At 40.2% G+C, this 13,004-nt stretch overlaps 1 long non-coding RNA gene across 2 annotated transcripts in view; it reads left to right on the forward strand.

Moving 5' to 3' along the window:
- Positions 1-10,943, forward strand: part of LOC308633679 — a 161,161-nt gene extending 150,218 nt beyond the window's left edge. For both annotated transcript variants that reach the window (XR_014018839.1, XR_014018840.1), the window contains exons 3-4: positions 10,109-10,184; positions 10,595-10,943. This is a non-coding gene — a long non-coding RNA (uncharacterized lncRNA). The remainder of the gene's footprint in view (positions 1-10,108; positions 10,185-10,594) is intronic.
- Positions 10,944-13,004: the final 2,061 nt, after the last annotated feature.

The raw sequence follows: 13,004 nt of genomic DNA on the forward strand, positions 1-13,004 counted from the left end.
TTTTGGTGGGACTTAAAATTAATACAACCAATTTGGAAAATAGTATGGAGATTCCTTAAAAGACTAGGAATGGAACTACCATATAACCTAGCTTTACCACTCCTTGGTATTTATTCAAAAGAATTAAAATCATCATACTATAGTGATACATGAATATCAATATTTATATTAGCACAATTCACAACAGCTAAGTATGCAACCAGCCCAGGTACCCATCAACAGATGAATGAATAAAGAAAATGTGATGCGCGCACACACACACACACACACACACACACACACACACAAAATGGAGTTTTACTCAGCCATGAAGAAGAATGAAATTATGGCATTTTCTGGTGAATGGATAGAATTGGAGGACATGATGCTAAGTGAAATAAACCAGACTTGGAAAGTTAAAGTTCAAATGTTTTCTCTCACATGTGGAAGAAAGAGAAAAATAAGAAATCAGATAGGCTGAAAAGATTGCAAATCATCATATCCTGGTTCCTTTTTTTGCTTTATAGTTCTTCCTTCAATCTATCCTTTTCCTCTTTCCTTTTATGATAAACAGCAAAAAGAAACCAGGCTGTACTTTCAGCACTTTGCTTTCTATTTTTGCCTGTCTCCTGCCTTTTCCCAGTCCTATTTCAAAGGTGAAGATGAGACTCAGATGTTCATAAGCTTAACCTATATTTTTTCTCTGAAGTTCTGTGCTCTCTCATAAACATATAAGGTAGAAGCCCACCTGTGTGGGAACAGATCCCAAGAGCTATGGATAACCTCCCCCTGGGGTTACCACTAGGGTGGACTGTCAGCCCCGATCCCCAGCTCACTTCAACATCTTGCATCTCACAGTACTTCCTGTGGGTTCTCAGGACAAAACATTTCCCAACTGTTCCTTTGCCTAGGGCGAGCCCCATTTCTGAAGTCAACAGGGTGCCCATTGAGTTACCCACTGTACAGTCATCTCCCATCTGTTCGTCTCACATTTCTGGCTCAGGAAGACGTGACCTGGGTTTGTATGACATCCTTATCAGAGACACCATTACATATTCAAGTGTGCGTGCCCACTGGTCTTGTGGTTATGGAATTTATTAGGAGTTATTAATCTTAAAAAGTCAGTTCGTTCTTCCAGAAATAAGCCTTTTAAAAGGTCAGCATGGCTTTTAATTAAGAATGAATCTTTTTTTTTTTGCAGGTTAAATTGTGAGACCAAATGGCTGTGTTGAATGGATCCCATGGCAGTCAATCCTGTGGTAATTAGCAGGCAATAGGGTTGACGGCTCCTTCTGCTTTAATGAGAGGAAAGTTCCTGTTAGTGAATGGTGTTACTGCAGCTTCTGTCTGGAGCAGGTGGTGGCTGCCTTGTGCTTTCCTTCCTACCGTTCTGTCTTGCTGCCTCTGTGCCTCTCTTTCCCTTCTTTCTCTTCCATTTTGGTTTGCCTTCTTTGGTTCCTTCTGTTTTCCTCACTGGGGAAGGAAACTGGAAACCCTTTTCCTTGGTGACCTGCAGAGAGGCCAGATTCTGCACACTACCTCCCGCGCATTGGGAGGGCTTCAGAACGGGGTGCTGACCTACTTATGCTGCAAATGTTCTAGGCATTTGGGAACCCTGCCAGTAATGTTTAGAAAAAGCACCAGTGAGCCAGAGACATTCAGAATGTTAGAAGGAGGCTGGAGTCACCCAGAGTTAAGCCAGAAGCCCAACAAGCATTCAATGTCAATGTCACAACAGTCTGACCAAGGTATTCTCTTCCCAGGTGAGTTTCAGTCCTTCTGATTAATCAAAGAGCAAGCCTTGTCCCCTTTTGCAACAGAATAAAAGGAAACCTCAGGAACACAGCCTTCAGTGGGCTAGAATTTAATGTCATTGTTTTGTTTTCCTTTGTGGTCAGCGAAAGATATTGCATTTTCAATAACAGTAATAAAAGGTCAGATTTCCTTTGTTAATAAATGCATGTGTAAAAAGTGACTCAATGTGAAGAAAGATATTAAATCATCAGTTGTTCAGGTGGTGTGCTAATATCTGGCCTAAACTATGAAGTCGGTCACATGAGGGGTGTGGGCGGGTGGCCAGCTGTTAGAGAAAGGCAATTGTCTTTATTTGGCCTGTGTGTCACTGTGTATCACTGTGCATCTTACAGGTGACACAGCTCTGTCCCCCCCTCCTCATCACCGATTTTACAGTAGCCAGTTAGTTCTTCATATGAAATGTAGAAAATACCTTGTGTTTGTAAAACAAGGAATAGGATTTGTCAATTCACTTCCTGGTGGTCTGTGGCTAGGACCCCATGTCCTTTGTGACATTCTGATCTGAATCATCTTAGTTAGGAAAGGAAGGACAGGATTCACATAGACTTGGGAAATTTGAGTGCATTTTCTTGTGATGACAGGTGTAATAGGCATAATCAATATGGGAGATTTGATTTTTGAAAATAATTATGTGTCATGAATGCTGTTTTCTGTTCCTATACAGGTACAAAAGGATAGATCTATCTTACAGATGGAGCTTCTCTCCATTTAAATGGAATATCTCACCTCTAGATTCTTCTGGCACTTTCTTTGTATTTTTCTTTTATCCTTTTTGGTAGTGTGCAGAGTGTGATCTTTCCCAGCAGACTCCAGAAGTTTCTGAGGAGTAGTGATTATGTCCTGCTTGGTTGGTGGAGATGACCTGACAGATACTCACATGGTGCCTGGCACAGAACAAGGACTGGACCACTGTTGACTCTAGTTGAAGGAGAATCACCCTGGTCTCTAGAGTGGTTTTCCCGGCTGGGCTGGGGCTTCAATATTTCAGAAGCCAAAGCTATGACTCTGCTTGAGGAAGGGTGAGGGCAGAATAGAGGAATTTTCAAAGACAGAACAGGCCATGGTAATAGAAAATGGTTAGTTTATTCACACTCCTTCCCTCTTGCTGGGGTGACATGTGAGGAAAATCAGGTGACCATGGGAGGACAGGGTCAGTCTGTGCCTGTGGCCTTACACTTCAACTCAGAAATAGAACAAGTGGCTCTCCGAGTGTTCTCTTGTGAGCAAAAGGTTCTTTTCTTGAGAAAGTCAAGTTTGTTATTGGCACCAAGTTTGATTTTCAGAAAGCTTACAAGAAGTATCCACTGTCTTTGAGGGCACAATTTCCACTGAGGTCTGTTTGTATCTGTGACACCATAAAAAGGGCCATACAAGTCAAGGCAAAAACCACAAAGGGACATTTCTCCAAACTGCTGCATTTTGGCTGCCCACATCTAACGTGTATTTAAGTCAAGATTAACTAGGGCATTTTCTATTGCAGAAGTGCATCTTCTATGGGTTCACTGTGCATCTTCCAAGTGCTTGTGGTAGCCAGTAATTGAAAGGTGGCCAAAAATGAATGTGCTCTGAGTCAGAGAGAGATGGTGGTGAGCAAAGCAGGGAACTCAGCAGCTGCTGCTCTGATCCCAGGCCTCTGAGTGGATTGTGAAATGGGAAGTGTGGGTACAAAACCAGGTGGCAGTGGATGCTGTGATCTCAGGCAGGTTTCTTCATGTGGAAGTGGAGAGAATATCACTGGGATATCATAAACCAAGATATTACCAATATCAAGCAACATCACTGGCTCTGTAGGATGAGGTGCATTCTAGTGTGGAGTAGCTCCAAGGATGTGTACCTTCTGGGAAAGGAAGCAGCTGCTATGGTGACAAGAGGTGCAAAGCAAGCAGTGGCTCTTCATTGGCAAGAGCCTTTCCAGCCCATGCAGTGGTGCTCACATGTAATTCCAAGTGACTCAGGAGGTGGGAGCAAAAGGATCAAAAGTCCTGGGCAAACTAGCCAGAACCTGTCTCAAAACAAAAAGAGCTGAATATGTGGCTCAGTGGTTTACCCCTGAGTTTAGCTCCCCTAGGTTCAGTTCCCAGTTCCAAGAAAAAAAAAAAAAACTAGCCTTTCCAAGAGTAGGTGGGAAGAGATGTTAGGGGTAGGGATGAGGAGTCACTGCAGAGGGAAGATGGAAGGTGCAAGAAAGGGCCCAGGAAGAGAAACAGCCAAGGTTTCCCAGAGTTAATGGTTTTCTAATGCTGTGTGAAAGGTCTGTTAATACTCTGGAAGGATGGTAGGAAGAGGAGTGTCTGGCAGGCCCCTTTTTATACATTTCATGAACAATCTCTTATTTAAAGAAAGCTCTGCCGGAAAAGAAAGCCCACTGAGAGACACCTGGTAATCACATAACCTGTCACAAAGCTGACCTTTGTTGAAGATGAACAGCTGTGGGAGTGGTAACAGTCGTGCACTCAGCATGAATACATCTGATAGACATCCAGATAAGTATTTCTCTAGTTAGTAAACCCTCTGCATCTTCTCTCCCATTAACTCTAAGCCAGAGGTTAGAGGAGGGAAGAAGAAAAAGATGTAAGGAATGCAGTACCCTATAATGAAGTGAATTAAAAGCTCTTTGGTAAATAGAAAGAATCCAGAGGAAGGAGGGCCTCAGTCATAAGGAGGAGGACTTCTATCAGTATTAGGGTTAGTTTATTCACACTCCTTCCCTCTTGATGGGGTGACATGTGAGGAAAATCAGGTGACCATAGGAGGACAGGGTCAGTCTGTACCTGTGGCCTTACACTTCAACTCAGGACAAGAAATACCATATGCTAGCATAAAGGGATAGAGGGTGGGAGAAAAGAGAAGCTCCTGAAAAATTTGGGAGTGTCCCAGAGCAGAAGAGATCTTGGCCTGGCTTCCCAAATGATAACCAGAGAGATTACAAGGTTCTCAGACCTCTGACCCCTTAGGTGGTAGCATAGGAGAGGTGGCCTGTTGTGGATAGATAGAGAGAAGGATCAAGTTAGCGAGCCCAGAATTCTCTTTTCTCCCATGTTATGGAAGTACCCTGAAGCTGCCTTGTGCCTAGAGGGAAGCAGGAAGCTAATGGGGCTGTATAAGTGGGACAGGAATGACTGAGAAAGTTCTTTGGCGTAGATTAGGAGCACCCATCAAAAGCAGGAGTCAGAGTCTCTCTCTCTCTCTCTCTCTCTCTCTCTCTCTCTCTCTCTCTCTGTCACCTAGAGGCACTCTACTACTGAGCTATACTCCCAGTCATTTTAAAAAATATATTTATTTATTTATTTTACAGTAGCCCTCAGTTCTTTCAATTTTTTATTTTGAGACAGGTTCTCACTAAGGTAGTTAGAACCTCACTAAGTTGCTGAAGCTGGCCTTGAACTTGTGATATTCCTGCCTCAGCCTCCTGAATCTCTGGGATTATAGGCATGGACCACTATACCCTGTAAAACAGCAGTTCTCTTAACAGCTGTAAGAACAAATCACAAGTATACCAGCAGATTCTAGCTAGGTACTTGAGGACCAGATGAACTCAGATGCATGCCATCAAGACCTGAGGATTCAGATCTGCATGAAAGAATCTGAGACCCTATTATCTGTGCTATATACCATCTTGGAGAGGATTTAAGGGAAATGGAGGAAATCCCAAAGTCTAAGAATTTACTTAAAAGAAATCTAGTGATCTGAAATAGGTTGTTTAAATCAGAAGGGACTAAGATACTCTGAATTAAGTTCTCATGTCAGCCTCTCTTGCCCTGTGGAGTGGGGACTTTGATAAAGATGAAATGCATTTAATAAAGAAGCTCTGTTATTGTATATATTTGTGCTGAATATGTCTAATACTTTTGATCCAACATATATAGCTGTCTTTCACTGGTAGCATACGGATGATGCTCTGCCCTAGCTCACTCTTTCTAGTCTTAAATTTTATTCCTTATGAAATATGTTAAGGCAAATTTAATAAATGATGTTAAACTTGTTTTATATGTTCTTCGAGCATTAATGTGGTGTTGAGGGGAATGATATTTCAGAGTCCTGAAGCAGTACAGTGCATATCCTTCATGACAGGGAGAGGAATAGTTTTCAAAAATTTCTCAGTGACTCAAAACACAAAAGCATCACTTTTCACATTCTCAACTCACTAATCTTGAAATTCAGTATCTAGTTCATAACCAGATACTGAGAAGGACTTAGAAACATTCTCTATTAGTCTGAATAGATGACACAAAACAGATGCATTAAAATCCATGCACTTTGGAAACAGATGTTTGAGTTCTTATTTGCTCTTTTTTTCATAACCAATTTTACTATGTGATCTCTAAACAAATAGATTAGAAACCACTAATGAAATACAGAGAAATATGTAGAGGTCAAGGAATAATAGTTAAGGTCAGGCTTCCTAGAAGTATTGCTGTGATAGGGGACCATCTGATAGGAAGACAGGGTGAAAAGTCAGATAATTAGACCCAGAAACCCAAGAAATACCATATGCTACTGTATTAAGGCCCAGTTCAGTTGCTAAAGATAAGAACTGAATTGGAAGGAGGGAGACCCAGATTCTGGCCCAGGGTTAGTCACTAATTTGCTGTGCACATTGGAAAAACATTGCCTTTTGGGAATTAGCTTCCTCTCCTGAAGAGTGTGAAATTAAGAAACTTTCCCTGAATTTGAAAAATGGATAATCATAAAAGTCAGTACTGAACAAGAGGCAAGTGACAGGGGCATTTAATTCAGTCTTGGACAGGGGAAATGTCAAACAAGGCTTCCCAGAGCAAATAACATGGTTTTAACTGGGACCTCAAAATCAAATAAGAATTAGCCAGGTGAAGCAAATGTGTGTTTGTTGAACAGTGGTGGTGCAAGGAAAAGTACCGTGTTGAGGGAACAGCGGCTGCAAAGAAAAAAGATGGAAAGACAATTTCTCCTATTTTGAAAGTTGTGAGGAGTACAATGTACTCCAAGGAGTGTGGAGCTCAAAATAAATAATGGTGAATGATAAAGATGGAGAGTGAATTTGAATGTCATATTAAGCATACACATTTGTCTTATTTTTTTCAGCAATTCTAGAAATGGCATGAAGACTGCATATGTACATTTAAAAAAATCTATACTTCTACTGGAAAAGAAAGCAAATAATTCCAGCCATCAGTGGTCCAGAAATTACGAGTAATCCTTGAAATATAAAGATGAGATTAGATTAATGAAGGGCACCATAGTCTAAAGGCATATAGAAGAGAAATAATACAAGTGGGCATGGCTTCTGACATCTTACAAATTCAGAGGTGAAACACTGGACAGGTAACAAAAGGACCTGCCTGTGTGGTTGCTTGGGGAACCCCCACCTAGGTCAGCCCTTTCCTCCTATCAACTTTGCTTGGCCCCTTCCAGAGGAGTCGGGGCACCTGCCTCTCTTTGGGAGGCAGGAGTGGCCAAGATGAGGTTTGGAGGGCAGAAAACCCTTCTCAGTGTGAAAGACATGCAAGGTTAAGGGTTTTTTTTTTTTTTTTTTTTTGAGAGAGAGAGAGAGAGAGAGAGAGAGAGAGAGAGAGAGAGAGAGAGAAGAGAGAGAGAGAATCTTTTCTGTAGATGGACCCAACACAATGCCTTTATTTTTATGTGGTGCTGAGAATCGAACCTGGGTCCCGCCTGTGCTAAGGGAGTGATCTACCGCTGAGCCACAATCCCAGCCCAAGGTTAAGTTTTTTTCAGAGAATCTGAGAGTTAATGGGGTGGAGTAAGGTGGTAGCTGTGATCAGTAAGAAGTGGTTAATAGTGTTGACTTTGGAATACCCCTGGAAGGTGTAGACAGGAGGATTAGCTGATGGATTGGATATGGGGGTGTGAGAGAAAGAGGGGGGTTTGGGATGACTTCAGGGTTTTTGTTTTGTGCATGTGGATCAGCAGTGGCTGTTTGCCAGGATGGAAAAGACTGAGGGTGTAAGTCATTGTATGGTTTAAGAGGAGTATCAGAGATCTTGGTGTTATGTACGTAGTTGGATATCAGAAACCTGAGTTCAGGGGAAAATTCAGGGCTGGAAATGCACATTTGAGACCTGCCAGGATATTTGTGGTAGATGAAATCCTTAACTGGATGTGATCACTTGGATTTGGGTGGAGAGAAAGAATAAAAAAAAGTGTGGGGACTGAGACCCTGGGTTCTCTACCATTTAGAGAAAGATCTAGCAAGAGAGCAGTTATTTTCTTAGACAGAAATATAGTAAAAGCCCCTTTTTACTGCTGGTGTTTGTAAGCAGGGCTAATAACCCCTGAATAGATTAAACAAATGTTAACCTTTTAGAGTTTGAGAATTTGAAGAGGACCTAATCATCACGTGGTTCAGTGTTTTTCACACCGTGGGTCGTAGAGGGCCAAGAACTCTGTTTATTGAATCCTAACTAGCATGTTTAAACAAATAAACTACAAGACTTTAGAGTGCTGCATGTACTGGAGATGAACATTGTTTCTGAAACTGTTAAATGTGTGTGTGTGTGCACCTAAGTGTGAGTGTGTGCATGTATATGTGTGTACATGTGTGTGCATGTGTGTGGGCACCTGAATGTGCATGTGTGTGTGTACTTATCACCATGTACATTTTTTTCTTTTTCTTTGGTCCTCAATTACACAATATTTGGTTAATTATAATCCTTGGTTTGGTACACCAAATATTGGCATGAATGGCCCTTTTTAATTTTTATCTGCCAGGTAATAGTCTAATTTTTAAAATACCATAAAGTTCTCTCTCAACTAAGAGCTGGATATTTCCAATAGTTAATATTTCGACAACCTTCTGCCTCCCCCCAACCCAAGTACCATATCCTTAACTCTGTTTATTTTTCCTTTTTTTTTTGCTTTTTTGTCTTTTCTTTGTATCCTTCTTTCTATATGTAGACAATATATTGTCTATATCTGCTTTTTAAAATTTTATATTATGAAAATATTCAAATATGTAAAAAAGTGGAGAGAATAGTATAACAAACCCTTATGTACCCATTTCTCATCTTCAACATCTTCTCAACTTCTTTACCTGTACCCCATTTTGAAGCAAATCCTAAATAACATTATCATTTTATCCATAAATATTTCAGCAGAGGATTTAAAAATTCAAAATCAGTATCACATCTAAAACAATTTAACAATAATTGTTAAATATTAAAAAGAAAGAAGTAAGACTGTGTTAAATATCCCATCTTTTTCAGAGTCCCAATTGTTTCAAGAATGATCACATTTATGAAAAAAATTAGAATTTGAATTTGGACCTGATAATTAAAGAAATAATTTTTATTTTGTCTTAGATATAATAAGATATTATGGTTACTATTACTAATACTGAAATATTTGTGGATGAGATGTACTTTGAAATTGCATAGCACTGGTCATGAGTGGGTAAGTTTTAGATGAAACAAGATTGTCATGAATTAATTATTATTATTATTATTATAGTTGTTGACAGACCTTTATTTTATTCATTTAATTATATGTGGTGTTGAGAATCGAACCCAGGGCCTCATGCATGTGGGGCAAGCACTGTACCACTGAGCCACAACAGCTTAGCAACAGGAATGTTTTATTAAACTAGTTGGTTGACTTTCATCTATGTTCAAAAATTTTGGTAGCAAAAGTAAATAACTAACTAACGAGGACATAATACTGAGATACACATTCTAGTGTACAACTCCTCATGTGCATGTGAGTTATCTTGGGGGGTAGATTTGCAAGTGCAGCTCTAGCTCTGCTGAATAGGGCCAGGTTGCCCCAGAGTCAGTATCAGACTGCCAGAGTCCAGGGAAGGACTCAGATTGCCTCATGTGGGGGACAATGAGCCTAGGTCTGTGTGAAGCCTTTTCTGTACCATTCATTGAGCTCTGCTGGAGGTGGAGAGGAGGGTGTGTTGATTGTGTTCCAATTTCTGAGGGTGATAGAAGTGTAACAAAAATGTGACTGGACGAGAATAGTAGCTTCTGGACCATGAATACTTGCCCAAGTCTACTTTTCCCTGTTCTCCTATCCCTTCTCACCCCATCATACTGGGAACCCTAGGGGCACTCTACCACTGACCTACATTCCCAGCAATTTTTCTTTTTATTCTTCCTTTTATCTTCCTCCCCCTCCTCCTCCTCCTTCTTCAGACAGGGTCTCACTAAATTATCCCCAAGGCTGCCCTCCAACTTGTGATTCTCCTGCCTCAGTCTCAGGAGCTGAGATCACAGGCTTGCATCACCTCACCTGCATTTGTTCTCTTATCTTTGTAGTAGGTATATCTCACCTAGTTTATGAAAGGATGCATGTGGCTGCAGTTTTTGTTTTGTTGCAGGAGAAATATATGTTTACAATAGGAATTTAAGCAATTACAAATAAACAAAAGGAAGAAAAAGAAAACCACCCTAACTGTGAGTATTTGGTATTTTTTTTTTCAATCCTTCTCTTTGGAATACTCTACAATCTACTTGAATTGCACTTTCTTCATGTAAGATTTTTTTCCATATTAGTAAACATTCTTTTACAATTTAGTTTTTGATGGTGTATTGCAGTTTGTTGTGTGCAAATGGCATAATTCATTTAAGTAATTCCCACGTTTCTCTGTCCCCTCCCCCCATTTTTACCTTATGCTCTTTTTGAAGCAAGACTCAAAGCTTTGTCTTATCTCTGAATACAACCAAACCCTTGTGAATTATAAGATATGAGTGTTTCATGGGAAAACACAGTAGAAACTCAGAACCAGTCGTCATTTGATATTTGTGTTTTCTACCCTTTGTTCCTTCTGAACAGTAGTCTCCTCTCTCTTCTTTCTCTTCCACAGATATGGTTTCCAAACGCCTCCTGTGATGTCCAGAGTTCAGAGTTATTCACCTCTGAATACTCACTCAGCAATGAAGAAAGTTATGTGGTCAGCAGAAATAACTATCTTGACGTAGCAATTCAGGGAACATCTATTTTAAATCTGTCCCTTGGAAATTTCACGAATGATTTATCAAAGTCATATATGATCTATAACTGTTTCCTTGAGATAAATTCTTAGGGGTAGAATGGCTGGATCAGAGAGCATAAAAAGTGTGAGACTTGTAGGAAAGATGGTGGAATGAGATGGACATCATTACCCTAAGTACATGTATGAAGACACAAATGGCGTGATTCTACTTTGTGTACAACCAGAGAAATGAAAAATTGTGCTCTATATGTGTATTATGAATTGAAATGCATTCTGCTGTCATGTATAATGAATTAAAATAAGTAAGTAAATATTTTTAAAAAGTGTGAGACTTTTGATGACTATTAAGGACAAGGTATACTAATTTGCTTTCTGCCTGTATTCCTGAGTGATTGTTGGCCTGACTGTAGTAATTAATGAACCAGATTTGGAGTAGCATTTCTCTGGTTCATTTGTCATTCTGTTTCCTGTCAGTGCCAGAGAATTAGCCAGAGCTCACTCAGGATCTCGGGACCAAGTTCAGTCAGGATCTCGGGACCAATATAAGAGGTGCTATTATTTGAATGGGTCCCCCAAAAGTTGGAAGCTTAATTCCAAAATTCATAGGTTAACAATATTTGGAGTGAAGTATTGGGAAATGATTAGGATTAGATGAGGTCATGAGAGTGGGTCCCCCATGATGGCATTAGTGGCTTTATAAGAAGAAGAGAGACCCTAGCTAGCATGCTTGCTCTGTCTCTCCCAGTGATACTATCTACCATACTATCATGCATCAAGAAGCCCCTCTCTGGCTGCAGATCAGATGCCAACACTATTCTCAGATGCCAGAGTTCATGCCTCCAGAAGTGTGAGCCAAAGAAACTTCCATTTTTATAAATTATCTCTGGTATTTTGTTATGGCAACAGAAAAAAAAAAAACTAAGACAAATGGTATGTAATAATGGCGTTGTTATAGAGATTAGGGTTTGCAGAATTGTGGAAGAACTAAGGAAGTAGTTTTGGGAAGAAATTGATTAGAGGATTAGAGAGAGTTTAGTGACTATGGATCTGAAGGGAAGCATTCTGGTGGCGGCCTTAAATTGGTATAGGTCAGTTGAAAAAGAAAGCTGGATGTGGAGCGGTGGAAAATGGACAAATGGAACACAATAGGGTAAGTTTGGAGCTTGTATCTGTGTGTGTTTCACTGCATCTAACACCAATGGTGCTAGTGATTTGTTGAAGAAGTTGATGGCTTTGTTATGGAACTATATAGGACTAGATACAGTTGAAAAAACTGTGTTAAGGTTTGGATATGATTCCCCAAAAGCTCACTTGTGAGACAATGCAAGAAGGTTCAGAGGAGAAATGATTGGACTGTGAGAGAGTCTTAACACAATCAGTGAATTAATCCTTGATGAACTGGAGGCAGGTGGGATGTGGCTGGAGGAAGTGGTTAATTTGGGGTATGGCTAAGGGGTATATATTTGTATCTAGAGAGTAGAGTCTCTCTCTGTTTCATGATCACCCTGATGTGAGCTGCTTTCCTCTGCCACACTCTCCTGCCCTGATGTTCTATCTCACCTTGAGCCCTTAGGAATGGAGCTGGCCTTCTCTGGACTAAGACCTCTGAAACCATGAGCCCTTAAATGAACTTTTCCTCCCATACAGTTTTGCTGGTCAGAGCTTTTAGTCACAGCAGTGAAAAAGCTGACTAAAACAAGCTGCATATTTTGCTGCTGGCCAATGCTAACAAGAGCAGCCAGCAGATAAGCCCCTGGAGCCTGCGCAAAATTTCCAGTCATAATGGCTGGTGTTTAACTTGAGGTTTCCAAACCTTATTCAAATTTCTCTTGTGTGCAATCCCAACTTGGAACCATATGGGGAAAGGAATTTTGGGAATCACAGTTCTAACTAAGCTAAATTGACGTAGAATAAAACCACTGCAAGCAATCCTGAAGGTCTAGTTGGTTCCAGAATAGAAAAGTGGATTCTAGTGAATCTGGCACACATTTACTATTGCCCAAGAAAGTTGTGGGGAGGGTTTGTAAAATCAGAAAAGTTGTCCTGATTTTTTTTTCTGAAAATTAAAATTTTCCACAAGGTAAAACTGTATCATAGTAGTAAGAACAAAATTCAGAGAAATTTTATACTTTTCAGTCCATTAAAGTAATTACTGAACAAAATATTCTCAGTTCTGTTGCTAAAGGTATTAATAAGAAGAAGCAGAAGGACCATGTGTTTATATCATTTCTCTGAAATAGACTTGGTAAGTGCTCTGAGATCCCCTATATATAAAACATAT

The sequence above is a fragment of the Spermophilus citellus genome, assembly GCF_964194105.1.
Source record: "Spermophilus citellus genome assembly, chromosome: 2".
NCBI classification, from domain to species: domain Eukaryota; kingdom Metazoa; phylum Chordata; class Mammalia; order Rodentia; family Sciuridae; genus Spermophilus; species Spermophilus citellus.